General features: G+C 33.7%; 1 protein-coding gene across 1 annotated transcript in view; it reads right to left on the minus strand.

Moving 5' to 3' along the window:
- Positions 1 to 5,307, minus strand: part of LOC117102115 (hydralysin-like) — a 24,655-nt gene extending 19,348 nt beyond the window's left edge. Inside the window, exon 1 of the mRNA XM_033242317.1 lies at positions 5,084 to 5,307. The gene's annotated coding sequence lies outside the window, so the exon portion shown is untranslated. The remainder of the gene's footprint in view (positions 1 to 5,083) is intronic.
- Between the last annotated feature and the right edge of the window lie 586 nt (positions 5,308 to 5,893).

The raw sequence follows: 5,893 nt of genomic DNA on the forward strand, positions 1-5,893 counted from the left end.
TTTATTTTGTAAAGGAATAATTTGTGCTGATTTGAAGATGCATTTATTTATTCTGACTGTTGAATTAGTATTTTTAATCTTTTTTTTCAAAATTATTGATAAACAGGGCCTAAAAAATTATTTAAATATTTACTTTTTTTTCTATTTTAAAAATTTCACAACACTATATAACCACTTATTTAGGAAAAACATTTTATTATCTTTCAATTCTTATCAAAGGAATTTTTATTACAGTGTCTGTCTCTTATACACATCTAGATGTATATAAGAGACAGATATATATATATATTCATAGGAGACAGTGCTGACTATTTCACATTCGTTTCGCCTCAAACTTTACTGTCCCATTGAGCTCTTTACCCCGTTCGATCAATTCCCTAAAACGTTTCCCTTTCCTGAACCGTAAGCTATTCGTATGCTTTATTCCTTTCCCCTGCCCTAAACCGTAATCTATTCGTATGCTTAATTCCTTTCGCTTTCACTGAACCGTAGACTACTTGTATGCTTCATTCACTTCCCCTTCCATAAAACTTTTCCCTTTTCTGATCTGTACGTTTTTCGTATGTTTTATTCATATTTTCTTTCTTTCCCTGAGCCGTACGCTATCAGTATGCTTTATTCCTCCCCTTCCACGAATCGTACACTATTCATTAGCTTCATTCCTTCCCCTCTGTTTTTGAAATCGATATATTGAAAACAGGGACCCACTAAAAAATCAGAAAATCGTATTAAATTAGTAATTAAATACACTCGCAAGGTAACCTATACTGCGAATTCTATCGACCAAACATAGAGTATACAGAGCCCTATATAACTCGGTTTCTCTTGATTTTGTTATACACCCCCGGGCCACACGGTATCTTCATAGTGGAAAAAAAAGTCCGAAATAGAAGCACGCAAAACTATAGAGCGCTATATTTAAAACCCTCTTATAAACACGCACACGTCACTGACTTTAAATATTCAATGATTTTATTTTTTTTTAAATCGAAGATATTACAGAAAATATTCATGACTTACCCCTAATTTGGTCATGTTAGAGAAGCCTGGTACCTATCGTTCAGAATAATACTTCATATAAGTCGTTGTGCACGCCGATAAATGTAAGCGTGTAATTTTCATGTTTTTTTTAGTCAAATTTTGGGGATTTTTTTGGAAACCAGGTAATGATGATGAGTATAATTGAGAGCAGCTTAACTCAGTCGGCTAATCTGGTGGTAGCCACTGTGTGTGCGCTGAACCGCGGAGATCTCTAGGTCCCAGGTTCAATTCCTATCGCTGCCTCCACTTGTGTTCAGCTTGAGGGCTGAAATACATGTTACAATAGCGCACCGTCTTTCGGATAAGACGTTTAAGCCGTTGGTCCCGTGTGCATTTATGGACCATGTGCACGTTAAAGAACGCAGTACACTCTTCGGAACAGAGTAGGGGATTGTCTTCCGGTGTACTGTCCAATCACCACCAGAAAGACCCCATTGGAAATAAGTCTTCTAGACTTTCGTGGGCTATCCCTGGTATTTACACCGAATAAATCCAATCCAATCCAATTACCCTCAGTTGCTCAAGTAGCATTAAATAATTAAATTTTTAATCTTGAATCTTTATTTTTATGCTAAAAGTATTATGCTACTGCTTAACCCCCTACCTCCCACATCCAAGATGGCCGTTAATGAAAACGTTTAAAGAGGTATTTACATTTCCCTATCTTTATGGCCTTGACATATTATGTAATTACTGAAACAGCAATAGTTATATACCAATTTTATTTGTTATTGTTAAAATAATAATAATATTAAAAGCAACAACAACAATAATGATAACTAGGTTTGAACTCGTCACTGAGGACGAGTTAAGTGATCCGCTTGTCAGGCAAAAGATATCCCCCGGCGCATAAAAGTATGATTTATGGAAAAATAACGTAGCCAGGATTGTCAAACTGTGCAGTTCAATATCAAGTCTGCCGGCTTCTGTCGGGTCGTCAAAGAATTAAAAAAAAAGAAAAAGTTAGGGAGAGGTCAGAAGATCATTCATTTTTACCATGATGAAGTCATCAAAGTGAAAAATATTTGACACATTCCGCTACATATACAATACAAAGCAGGAGATTCAGCAAGGACAGTACCAGACATTCAATATTTTTTCCCAATTTTAAGAAGTTATTTTTGTTCAATTTTATACCTTAATTTTCAATTCCAAATAATGTTTTCTTTTTGAACAAATACACATTCTATTTATATAAAAATTTCTATCTTATTAGCTCTTCCAAAAAACCAAATATTATAACTTGCGCCTGTAACGTATCTAAGCGTGGAGGAATGCGAGGACCATGTGAGCGGTTGCTCTAGTTTTGTATTCAGATGGCAATATGATGACGTCACAATATCCGATCTGTAATTATGATCTATAAAATCATATCTACAACTAATGTGCTTTAGGAATAAGTATTAACAATTAGGGGTCACATGTCATCCTAAGGAGCTATAATATCTGGATGAAAATAGACATGATTTTAGTAAATTTTCAGTGTTTGTCGACAAAAAGGCGCACAGGGATTCATGTATTTCATGCGCGCGTACGTCATTGTTATTGGCCCTAAGATGACTGAAAAAGAATGGAAATTTGTGAATTCAGTGTCAGAAACCCCAAAAATGTAAAAGAAAATGTAATTTCTTGCTTTCGTATGTTCTGTGCACTTGAAAATGCGTGCACGGTGCGAAAAATGTGAAAAAATTTCAAATGCTCAAAATGACATGAAACGTGCTCTAATTTAGACAAAAAGTGATTTAGAGCATTTTAGAAGCTTGACGCATGCGTATGCACAAGTTGTTACGCGCGCACCAAAAATAATAATACATGACATTCAACCTTGACCTTAAATTTATGCCCCATGAATATGATTTAGAAATGACAATTGGTTAGGATGATAAAATCGATAATATAAAAAAGTAAAATTGCGCGTAGAGGACGTCCCGCATGACTAATAACCTTGGAAAGCTTATTGTCACCATTCCAGACCAAGCCAAATAATCGTTAAATTTTCATGTTAGTAGCTCTTTGCAATGTTGAGATATCATGCTAACAAAAATGGCGAGGAAGAAAGAAGAATTTAAAAAGATGATGTTGAACTTGACAATCACAATAGGTGATTCACAATATTACAATAATATAATGATAATGATAATGATAGTAATAATAATAATAATAATAATAATAATTATAATTATAACTAGACTTATTATTTGTTTGAACAACAGAACACAGGGATTTTTTCTATTGCTTTAATGAGAAATGAAGTTGAAATTGCAACAATAAGAAAAGTCGTTAAAGGTATAAATAAAGTTTTAAAAAAACACGGAAAACCATTAAAATGTTAAAGAAGTGGGAAAAAATGAAGTGGAAAAACGGTTATAGCGAGGTACATCGTGATTCATAACCATTGCGCGATAAATGAGCCGACCTTTCATAAGAAAGTGCATTTTTAGTTCATAGAGATTCAATGATTGAAAGCAAACAAATGTTCATGTATATCACAGTCGTTTTGAGTTTAACCTAGCTGTAACTAGTTTAAGCGCTTTAGAAAACGCAAATTGTGTTTAAGTAATTTAATCAACTGTCAACAACAAATCTTTAAATGGTCCTCATATCCACACCCTACTGCGGATTGTCACCAAAATTGGATCATTTCTTCATTTTACCCTGAAAAATTATTTTGCAAAGTTTCATTTTTATCCAACTATAACTGGGACGTAAGCAATTTAAATAACCCTCACTTTTACACCCAAACTTGGATCGTTCCCTACACATAATAGTATCTTTCTTGTAAGTTGAGTTAAACTTTCCCGAAAGTTTCATCCGAATCAGTTGACCCGTTTTTGAAATATCTGGTCTTGGACGTTTTCTTTAAATGGTCGTCATATTCACACCCTACGCCAGATCATCAGAAAAAGTCAGTAATTTCTTGACCGGACGTTTACAAATTATTATATAAAGTCTCATTCACACCCATTAAAAACTTTTTTATAGAATCTCAAAAATTTAAATGACCCTCAAATTTACACCCTTGACTAAATCACCGCCAACACATAATACTATCTTCCTTATAACTTGGTTACAATTTTTCCGAATGTTTCATTCAGATCAATTGATCCGTTTTTTTAAATATGCGTTCTGGGACGTTCTCCTTTCAATGGTCCTCAGATCTATACCTTACTCCGGATCGTCATAAAAATGTAATCATTTCTTTACTCGACCTTGACAAACTGTTTTACAAGGTTTAAATAATACCCATTGATTTTTTTTAAAGATATATTTATGTCTGGGCCCTCAAATATTTAAATGACTCAAATTTACACCCTTGGCTGAATTGTCGCCAGCACATAATAATTTCTTCCTTGTAACTTGGTTAGACCTTTTCCGAATGTTTCATTTCATTCAGATCAATTTGTCCGTTTTCGAAAAATGTGGCCTTGGGCGTTTTCCTTTAAATGGTCCTCAGATCCACACTATACTGCGGTTCGTCACAGCATTTTAATATTTTTTGTTTGCAGGACCTTTACAAGGTATTTTAGAATCTTTTATCTAGACCCATTGGTTTTTATTTATTTATTATAAGAGATATTTATGTATGGGTCCTAAAAAATTAAAAAGATCTTCAAATGTACACACTTCACTGGATCGTCACTAAAACATACAAATGTTTTCCTTGTAACTTGGTTAAACTTTTCCGAAAGTTTCATTCAGATCAACTGACGGTTTTTTTTTTTTGTAATATCTGGTGTAGAATGTTTGACCTTAATTCACTTTAATTGGTCCTCACACGCACACCCCACCATAGATTAACACTAAATATTAGGAGGAACATCCATGATGGACTATGCTTCGGCAAAGCACGGAAAAAATTTAAGCATGGGAAGTAACCAAAGTGACGGCCAGAAAAAAAAAACACTATAAAAAGAAAGGAAAAATAATACGGTATGCCAGAAAAAAGAAAAAACAAAAAACAAAAACAAAAACAATGGCTTTTCCGAGTACAGCTGGGAAAAGCAAATAATATTAGTATTAATAAATCATGACTGTTACTTACCTTCTTGTTATTGTAAAGTAGGTCCTTCGTGTAACCGTGGTGGGTGACAATAGTGCTATTCTAGCTCAATGGTTATCAGCAGACAATGCTCGATCAATGATATGTGGTGTAATTCCGTGTATAACCAGAATATATAGTCCAAAGACCCCGTCCTAAAACAAATCGGATACCAGAATTTATCCAATAGGAGCTGTGCTATCACCGTTTTAAAATTACACATCCTGCATTTACTGTGAATTATGGGAAACCCGTTAAATTAAATACACATGCTCTGAACTAAAAAATCAAGCTTAGATAAAATATGCAAAGCATAATTTTTATAACGGTATTAATATCATTGACCAAGAAATTGCCCTAAATTTACTTTATGGCGACTGAGAAAAATAAACTGAACAAATACATGTTGACAAATTGTAACTAACAACGAAAACCTGCTTTCCGCATAAACATTTTTAAAGTATTTTATTAAAAATGCATGTTAAATTAAATTAAAGACTTTCAAATTTATTTAGAAAATATAATAAGGTAGTATGGTTTGTCATGCCAGAAAATTGGCTCCAGATAGATTTTTTTTGCCAAAATGGATTGTATTGGCTAAACTTACAAAAAGTTGTCATGTTTGGTATTGTTGGAAAGCTCTTCCGATGCTGAGTAATGTTTTACAGTACAAATAATATATCAGAAACGGTGTAGTTTCTATATATTGTTCAGTGAAATCCAATTATGGCATACCGTGTTAAAATAAACAGGACCCAGTTGCGTAAAGCTTGTGAACTCTTAGGGGTGGGACTCCTAATACTACTACCTAGC

This window comes from Anneissia japonica, unplaced genomic scaffold, assembly GCF_011630105.1.
Source record: "Anneissia japonica isolate Jap-2015-1 unplaced genomic scaffold, ASM1163010v1 scaffold171446_len717541_cov154, whole genome shotgun sequence".
In the NCBI taxonomy this organism is placed as follows: Eukaryota; Metazoa; Echinodermata; class Crinoidea; order Comatulida; family Comatulidae; genus Anneissia; species Anneissia japonica.